The sequence below is a fragment of the Topomyia yanbarensis genome, chromosome 3, assembly GCF_030247195.1.
Source record: "Topomyia yanbarensis strain Yona2022 chromosome 3, ASM3024719v1, whole genome shotgun sequence".
Lineage (NCBI taxonomy): Eukaryota > Metazoa > Arthropoda > Insecta > Diptera > Culicidae > Topomyia > Topomyia yanbarensis.
In genome coordinates, this window is record NC_080672.1 from 74,817,342 (window position 1) to 74,827,325 (window position 9,984).

Sequence of the window (9,984 nt, forward strand, 5' to 3'; positions counted from 1 at the left end):
AGAGTTATCGGAAAAAGCTCATATTTGACAAGTGGTATGTGAGGCCAATTACCTTTTGATTTAACAGTGTTCCGAAAAAAAGTCAAAATTGTTGCCGGTCTAATGCGTACGCCCCCTCCGCGTGATTTACAGCTGTTCACAAAACTGCGATCGTTTCTATAATCAGCATATGTATGACCAAAAAGCTGACGAGAATGAATCCTATCATCTAACCAGTTTTCGGTGAGAACAGTTATGTCGTAATGGGAAGAGACTGCTAGGAAAACTTAATCGATTTTTGTGCGTATGCCTCGGACGTTCTGGTAATAAATCGTCAGTTTATCATTCAAGTCTGCGCCAAGAATTAATTCCTCAAATTCCTCCACATCGTTCCAAAGATGATCGTCTGATAACCCGTATACCTGACTATGGTCATTATTTAAGAGACGAGCAGTATCATTGAAAGCTTCATACGTATACTGCTTCTAACGTTTCCTGATGGAGTAACGCTGGATGCTTGAAGATCAAACAGATTTGATGACACGTCGAAGCTTTAATGATCGGATGACGTAACGCACGTCTGGAAGGCAGTATTACTTGAAAGGCGTAACAATCAAAGCTCGATAATTTAGCCAGTGTGTGGGTTAGTACAAACTCTTTACTCAATAATTAATCAGGTGGACTAGTCCATCGGGTTTGAATCAGGAGAGTTTGATGGCCATATATACATCAAATCATTCTGGTAAACTGACTGGTTTCTACACTTTTTTTCGAGTTATTTTAACGGAATTTTTCCGATAGTCGTAATTCATGCCCAAACCGTCACCGAAGCTGTGATCTAGACAACATTAATATAGGTATGCGCATTACTACACCTGTCAAAGCACACTATTACTACATCTGTTATGAGCACTACACTAAGAAAGTAATAAAAACTTAGTGTGTATACTCGGTCGGATGATTTGTTAATTGGTTTTTGCACTACACTGTCATTACTCTCTGACTGTAGATCGTGTAAGGCCCGCTTTCAGATTTCAATTACTAACTCTAAGTGTTGTCACGCCACTCCGACTATGTCTCAGGTATTACCTACCTATCTTTTGAACACACCCTTATTATTTTTAGTGGTTCACCAAATTAATGACGTCAATAAAACTTATAATATTGATTCTATGTTGGCCCTACACAAGCACTTCGACCGAATTTCAGTTGATTCTTATTCAACTATATCGAATAAGTATTCCAATCTGCCTCTACCTTTGATCTCATGATTGCAATACAAGTTTCCCAACTTGATTCTGTGCATCGCTCTTCTGAAGCGAAAAAGAAAATAAAAGCAGTTTTTGTAAATCCGCAGGCGGTAAAATTCCATCCATTTTGCTGCTATATCTATCGAGTACTTGACTAGTTATTGAATTTTGAGAGTATCGCTTTTCGAATACTTCTTCCGATGAGCACGTACTTATCGCTCCATCCGAAAGTTTCCACCTTCTAGTACGACCGCTCGGAGGAATCTTGCACAAACAAAATGACAAGGGCACATTCCAAATCTGGAACTTTGAACTCGGGTAACCCTTACATCAACTTGCTATGTATAATTTTCCAGCCCTGTTACAGCCTTAACTAGTTACGGTGCATGTATGTATATTTATGTATTTGCACATTCTTTGAATTCACCTACTCGACACTCTCTACAGAATCTCCTTTTGATTGGTGTAGTACATACTTAGAGATGGGATCGATGCGTTGCACACTGTTTTCGTGAGGATGCTTGCTGAGGCGGTCTAATTTAAAGGTAGATTTTGCTGTTCGTTAGGGGTTGTGTGGGTGGTTTGCTGGCTGTATCTTTGGCTTTGACTAGCGGGTTTAGACGGCACGGAATGTTATGAAATTGGAACGGATATTGTATTACTGTAGCTAAGTTTCTTGATGATTGATTTTCGTACCGTCTAATATAAATTAGTTCAAAGTCCTAAAATATTAATTAAAAGCCTGGGCCCGGTGTGACATGCTAACTGTAATAAAAAACAGCCGAATAAATGTAACAATATAACTTCAACTGAAAATAACTGAAAAGTTTCAGCCAATTGCAATTGGTTTGGAGTATTCTACAATGTAATCCTTTGTTATACCGGGAAGATTAGTGGTTTCTGTCCGGTAAAATGATGTTAGATTTTCGTAATAATTGAAAACTGTTTGAATTCAAAACACAAAATGCAAATTCAACCCACAAAAAAGTATGCTGAATATATCGATTCGAAACTTTCAAATAAAGAGCAAATCTCCTGAAACCTCGCGCAAACACAAGCTTGCCAAAAGCAGACATGACCAGCCGCCATGGTTCAGCAAACACACCCCAAACCCGGTGTGCCCGGCAGTATTCAGCGAGCGGTTTGTTGGCTGTGTCTGATGGTGCAGAAAAATAGAAAGCACTTTAATTTTAAGCTTACTCAATATTATCACTGTTTGTCTGGTCCAGGTTGAGCTTCCATGCACCCAGCCAGCAGCAAACGGGACCTAATCCTGAACGTGCAATTCCTACAGCAGACGACTTGTTGGAGGGCGTTGGTAAATGGGTTTCGCCGACACCCCATCCTCACATCACCACTGGCAGGATTCCTAACATCGTTCGCTTTGTCCGCGGATATCGCATTGTCTGGCGTAATGTATGTTTTGATGTCAATCCAGCAGCGGAGGAAATGAGAGTGAGCATTATAGTGGGATGGAAAAGAGTGAGAGAGAGAGAGTCTCTTGTTTTCCGGTGTTAGTAGCTACTCATTTTCCGGTCGCTTTGAGATTTGAGGGGTTGAGAAAATTGTGAGTCTGTCTGTATTGGTGTGATGGAAAGTGTGAAACTGTGGTGGACAGTGAATTCATGGTGAGAAAACAGAGCAGGGAGCTGTAAGTGCTTGTTGTTGAACTAGCTACTGGTAACCTACTTTCCAAATGCGATAGAAATAGAAGAGAGTGCTGGGTAATGTTGTAACTGTGCTAGTTTGTCGTCCAGTGTTAGCAAAATGTTAGAATAAGAATTTTGAAATAAAAAAATCTTTACATTTGTTCACAATTCCTTACATTTGTATGTTTAGAATCGGAATATAAACGAATGCAGCTTCAAGTACGTCAACCCTTTGCGAAGCAGTCCCTTTTACTTCTCCTAAGTTTTCATTTGATTTTTTAGCGTTGACATATAAATACGATTTTTTCCTATTAATTAACACTTAGGGATGTAAGGAGTATAACCAGCTCAAAAAATTATGCGATTTTGTTAATTACTACTAATTAGTTACAAACAATTAAAACTCGAGAATCTAATTTTTTTACAATAAACTACAATCTTGAACTAAATAATAGATTTTTTCCAGAATTTTTCGTAGGTCAGTTTCCGAAAAAAAAATATCAAAATATGCAAATATGGAGTATATTATTATATTGGTCTATAAATGATTCTGAGAGATAGGGATAACTTCTCAACTAGCATAAAAATAGATTGTGTGGTTTTTGAGGTCGCTGATTACAATTTTGATAACAGAATTTGAAAATGGCGGCTACACAATGGCAGCCATTTTGTTACGAAATTTGCGAATTTTGTTACAATGAGCATAAAACTCGATTTATGAGAGTTTTTGGAGTAGCTGATTACGACTCTGACGTCAAAATTGGAAAACTCAAAATAACGCCTACAAAATTTCAACCATTTTTTGCGAAATTGGCAAATTTTGTCACAGTCAGTATAAAACTCGAGCACGGCGACAATATTTACCTGAAATTAGCGGCGCGGCGGCGCACACCTCTAATTATAATTACAAAATTCGACGACACTCAGATCTGCTTCGCCGGTTTCTATACAAGAAATCGTTCTGCGCACTCTTGTTACCTTCATTGATCACAAACTTGAACGTTTATAAAAAGTATAATTAAACTTATTGCTTTGCTTGGTCACCCTTCTTACATCAGCGCTTTTATCTTGAAATTAAGCCAATCCCAGTCGCTATTTTGGATCCACCATTTTTAATTTTAAAATTCTAACATCAGAATCAAAATCAGCGACACCAAAAACCCCTTTTATGACGTTTTGGGGCATTATAAAAAACATGAAATTTAGCAAAGCACAGTCGCCATATTGGATCCGCCATTTTGAATTTTATATTTTCGACGTCAGAATCAGAATCAGTGACTCCGAAAACACCCTTGTAAGACGTTTTAGGCCAATATAAAAAAATATAAAATATAGCACAGTCGCCATATTGGATCCGCCATCTTGAATTTTACCTTTTCGACATCAGAATCAGCTTATATAAAGCTAAAAATAACTGTAGCATTGAAAAAAAAGTTGCGTCGCAAAGGGTTAATACGTTGGAAAACATCAATATCTTTGAGTGTTGTTCGTCGGACAGTTTATCACCGGTCAGGGAATATTTAAATCACAAATAGATGAATTTTATTTTTCTTTGGTACTTATTTTCGGGATAAAGCAGTAAATAAAGAATTTTAATGGCAATGCAGTAAATTTTGCCAAAGGCGGCTTTTAAATAGCATTTTAAAACTCGGTGATCACGCCGTCGATCTCTGCTTTATAGGCGGGAATGTAGACACGGTAGCCCTTTATAAAATGCTTGTCGTCGGTAATATCATTTGTATTCTTTAGATAACATAGCGCAACGCTGAGCATATTCAGACGCCCTTTTGTGATATCCGTCGCGACTGAATATTTCTGTGTCAGCTCTTTAGAATAGGTCAAAGTGAAAAGTTGAAGAGTTGAACTATGTATATATAAACTATAGGCCCAATCAGTGCTGCACTAAGTTAAATACCCGATCTAAACGTCACATGCGATTTTTGGTGTCCCTTGAAGCGCTGGAAACTACTTGTTTGATTTAAAAATCCCCAAGACCAGAAGCTGCTTGCTTCGATTTTATGTCAGAGCAGCCTCGACTTGACAAGCAATCTCATCTGCCTATAGTTTTAATGAGCAGCAGAAGATGTCGGCACATGATTCAAGATTCAATGTTTCATGCATTTCTAAGATATTTTGCATCAACAAACATATTAAAAGCTGCCTTTCGAAAACCAAGTCTCAACTCAACTCCAACATATGCCATGAACGAAAACGATTTTTGAATATTTCTTTGGTGTTTTTTGTCACAAGTGAATAGATGCTCTCTCCGTCATCTTCAAACATCTAGCATCAAATGATTTCGTGAACATACAGTTGAAGATAGCATCGAAAATACATATAACGGTTGGTGAAGGAATAAATATTCAAATAAATTCTTCGTATTCTTGTATGATAGATGCGGGTTTAATTCTCTAATAAATCATCGGCTCAATAAAATCATCTACACGCTCAGTCTTGCGGAGTAATCTTCCGTGCGTCGCCCTCGAATACCTAGCGTCAAATGATTTCACAAAGTCACCGGATTAAATGCTTCGTTCGTCGACTTCAAATAATCAATTCAATTTAATGAATAAAATTAATAAAAAGGACTAAAATAAAATAAAATAACACAAATCCTCAAAAAAAATTGATATCAGCATTTTATCATGATATTCGTAATTTATCTTTGCCTTATCGGGATATGCTATTTTTTAATTACTAACGATGATAACGATAAAATAACGATGTTGGAAATCCTACACCCAAAATGAATCTTTGCGAGCGGAAATGCATCTGTTTTGTTCGTTCACGAACTGTGAGCGGAAAGCTTCCAAATGATGCGTTAGTGTTCAACTTGTGCAATACAATATCGATCCCCATAGCTACACGCTGTTAGCTACACGATGAAGATATGACTTGAATAATACATACCAACGTTCCCAAGCTGTCCCATTTGTGATCGCTGCTGCAATAATGAGAAGTTTATATAGCTCATTCGAATGACTACTCATTATGTGTTGTTATGGCCTACGGTGTAAATAGGCTTTTTAGCGAGTTGATGTTTGTCGGTTCCAGTCCTGATGCTATCTCTTAACATTTTTTTCCTAGTAAGGCTTAGTTCACAATACATGCATACAAACGGAATGTTATTAAAAAGCGGAAAAAATGGTACAAAGCAAAATGTGTCAATGACGATGCTGCAATACCGGTGGCGGGGAGCCAAACGACATTATCACTCATTATTAGTATGAAGCCTATATATGCAATTTTACTACTTAACGAGTGTATGTCGTCCTTGTACGGGTAGTAAAGAGGAGTTTTTAGTGAATCTCGAACTGTGCGCGAACAGCTCAATGCTAAAAAAGGATTGTTTTTGGGAATGAGATTGTGAGGCCAAAAACATAAAATCTGAGAGTGCCGTTTTGGGTGTACCAATTTTCTTGTATTTACTGCTCGCATATATTACTAGTCGCTTGCAGCTGAACATAACTGTATAATATTTGATAAAAAATCCAAATTTTGTGAATTTCATGACCGTGTACAGAGTTGGATGAATTTGAAAATGATTGGGAATATCTAGAGAAAATTTTCAATAGGACGTAAGTAACATTGAGAGCCTCTCTTTGTTTACTTTCTCTTTCGTTTATTACGACGTCATTACAACTCTTTGCACTAATTTTCCAGTATATATCGAAAGCCGACGGTTTTTACTAGAATATTATGCAAGAAGTATAGTAGTAAATGTTGAAATGGTCGAGTAATAAACAGAAGAGAAAGACCACAAAGAGAATCTCTCATTGTTACTTACGTCCTATTCTAAATTTTCTCTAGATATGTTCTAAATATCACAACCACTCAAGATAGTTTGTGAACTATGCACTAGGAATCATGGACCAATTCACGAATAATATTTTATGATTTTGTGAACTATTTCACGAGCATGAATGGTTAGTCGTGTCTTATACTAGGGATCATGAACCAATTCATGAATACACGAACAATAGTTTTTTAATTTTGTCAACTATTCCACGGGTACACATGGTCAGGCGTAACTATTATACTAGGAAAAATGCACCAGTTCACGTTTACATGAATAATATTTTATGATGTCGCGAACAATTTCGCGAGTACGAATGATAAGTCGTTACTAACTCGCTACGAATTATGAATCAGTTCACGTATACATGCATAACATTTTCCGATTTTGTGAACTATTTCACAAGAACGAATGGTCAGTCGTGGCTACTGTACTGGGAATCATCAACTAGTTCATGAACACATGAAAAATATTTCATGGTTTTGTGAATTAATTCACGGACATGAATGGTGAGTTGTGACGAATAAACAGGAATCATAAACCAGTTCACAAACACATGAACAATATTTTATGATTTTGTGAACTACTTCACAAGCGCGAATGCAAAGTCGTGACTAATTCGCTAGCAAACATGAATCAAGTCACGTATACATGAATAATATTTCATGACTTTGTGTTGGTTTTATGAATAAGTTTGGACTAGTTCACATGCAGAAGAACGTTTTGGTAGTGAAGTGGCGGAAACCGTGACTGAAGTTCATAAAAGAAAAACAATATCTCCACAAATAAAAGCGTTATTCAGGCATCATTGAATTGAAGTTAAACATAATTATAAAACACATGATTTTTATTTCTGGTACTTTTTCGTAACATAGAAACGTGATTGTTCCAGGATTCATGGCACTTTATTCGCGATTTTGGGGGAAAAAAATCGTGTACCATTGATGTATTTCGTGCTCTGGGCACATTATCTCAAGATAAAATAAGCCTGAGGGTCTGCGAATGATCGGGTTTGTATAACCGCATTTGAGATTTATGAATTCGTAGGTCTTAAAACATTCACAGGGGCGTTTTTGTGTTTGCGAGATCGCGAGCACAGGTTTGCGTGGATGATCGCAATTGCATGGTCACGTTTGCAACCTGGGTTGTAATATCGCACCGAACTCGAGCGTTGCGTGTATAAATCAGTTTGTATAACTGTGTAACCGCTTGCATATTTGCGTGAATTTTTGAATGTTCGCGCGAACTGTGTATTTGAGTGCACGGTTTAGTTCTAGAAGGGAGTGATCATTAGAGTATCCTGCTATGGCGATCTGGGACTTTTAGTGTATTTTAGTGTATAAAATAAAAAGGAAATCTCGGACACCCTAAGGTAGAGTTATTAGCGAATAAAATGATAAAGCAGCATATCACAGAGAAGATTCGTGTTTCAATCTAAAATTCCCAAAACGAGACATATTGTAATGGCTATTGGAAAGATAACAGGACATTTCAAGGGGAGTACACTTTGTTATAATTCTCCCTTGTCGAGAAAAATATTGGTAAAAACTTTTTTTTTACATTAAGTAGAAAAATATTCAATACCACATTTGCACGTGAAGGGCACAAAACCTATAACTAAATTAGTTATAAAATTTGCGTTCCTTGCTGGACATCACGCAGGACTAAGGGTTTGCTCAGAAACACAAATAGTGCTTTTATTTTTGGAACGCGTCAATCCGGCGCTAGCTTGTTTCTGGCACTAAGTTAGTGTCGGATTGTGATGAGACGAAGTCGAAACGCTGATTCCATAAATAATTGAGACTATAGTTGCCAAACGTCGTTAATAGATGAGCAAACGATGGTACTTTGGAGGAATAAGTAAAGTATTTCACAAAGAATGTCCAATCTATAAGATATGATGTGTTTTGTTTTGAGCTGAGCAAATTGAAATTGGAAATGCATATGCCAAGTAGTAGTCATCAAGTACACAATTTGGCCGTGCATGATATGTTCGGTTCAACGTTTCGAATTCTTCTGATCAGCGTCTGACAGCCAGTGATCGCGATACAGATGTTTAATCCAAAAACACGAACAATAAATTTCAATGTTAAATAAAGTGAACTTTGATACTTCTGGGTATAAGAGTCAGGGGAGGGAGGGTGGACAAAGATGGCAGGGGAGAAAGTTATTAACTTTCAGTTTCAGGCATCGGAAGATCAACGGCATAGGTTACAGACTCTGGTGGCCTTCATCAGGAAGAATTATGTACTGGAACGCCCGGTGTTCCTCCTCGAGTCTGCAGGGGTTCCTCCAGACGATTTCGTAGTACGGCTCAGATGCGGATCGGAAAGACTTCGAGTTGCGCGTGTGGTTTGTGCGTAGGTCCCGTGTTTGTTAGCTCATTCGACAGAGTTGTTTGGTGTCGTCTTCGAGTCGCATCAAACCTGTACGATACTAGCGGAAGAGGGCACTACTGAGAATGATAAAAAGGGGCAGTTAAATTTGTATATTGATGGTTTTTAGGAAAGTGTATACGAGGGACACATAGAGGAGATCGCGGCTTGCCAGAACATCTCGAACCGGGACATTGGGTGGTCTTCCTCGGGCCCGGAGGGTGTCCACAAGCCGAGACCTGGCGGAACTGTACTCGGTGCACGCCCAGACAATGTGCTCGATATCGTGATAGCCGTCGCCACAAGCGCAGATGCCACTACCCACGAGCCCAATACGCTGGAGATGTGCATCCAGCGTGTAATGGTTTGCCATGAGTCGGGACATAACACGAATGAAGTCACGACCCACATCCATCCCCTTGAACCAAGGATTCGTCGATACCTTAGGGACTATCGAATGTAGCCACCTTCCTAGTTCACCATTGCTCCACGAAGTTTGCCAACTTTTAAGGGTTCTCTGATGAGTAATACTGAAAAATTTGTGGAAGCTAATTGGTCTTTCATAAACGTCAACTTCTTTGGTACCCACCTTCGCTAAGGAATCCGCCTTCTCATTGCCCGGAATGGAGTAATGAGAAGGGACCCACACCAAGGTAATCTGGAAAGATTTGTCAGATAAAGCACTCAGTAGCTCCTGTATTTTCTCCAAAAAATACGAGGAGTGCTTTCCATGTTTCATCGAGCGAATAGCGCCAATAGAACTCAGGCTATCCGAGACGATGAAGTAATGGTCTACGGGTAATGTTTCAATGACTCCAAGGGTATACTGAATGGCAGCTAGTTCTGCGACATAAACTGAAGCGGAGTCACTGAGTTTGTAGGAGGCGGTGAACTTTTCATTGAAAATACCGAAGCCAATGGACCCTTCGAAGTAT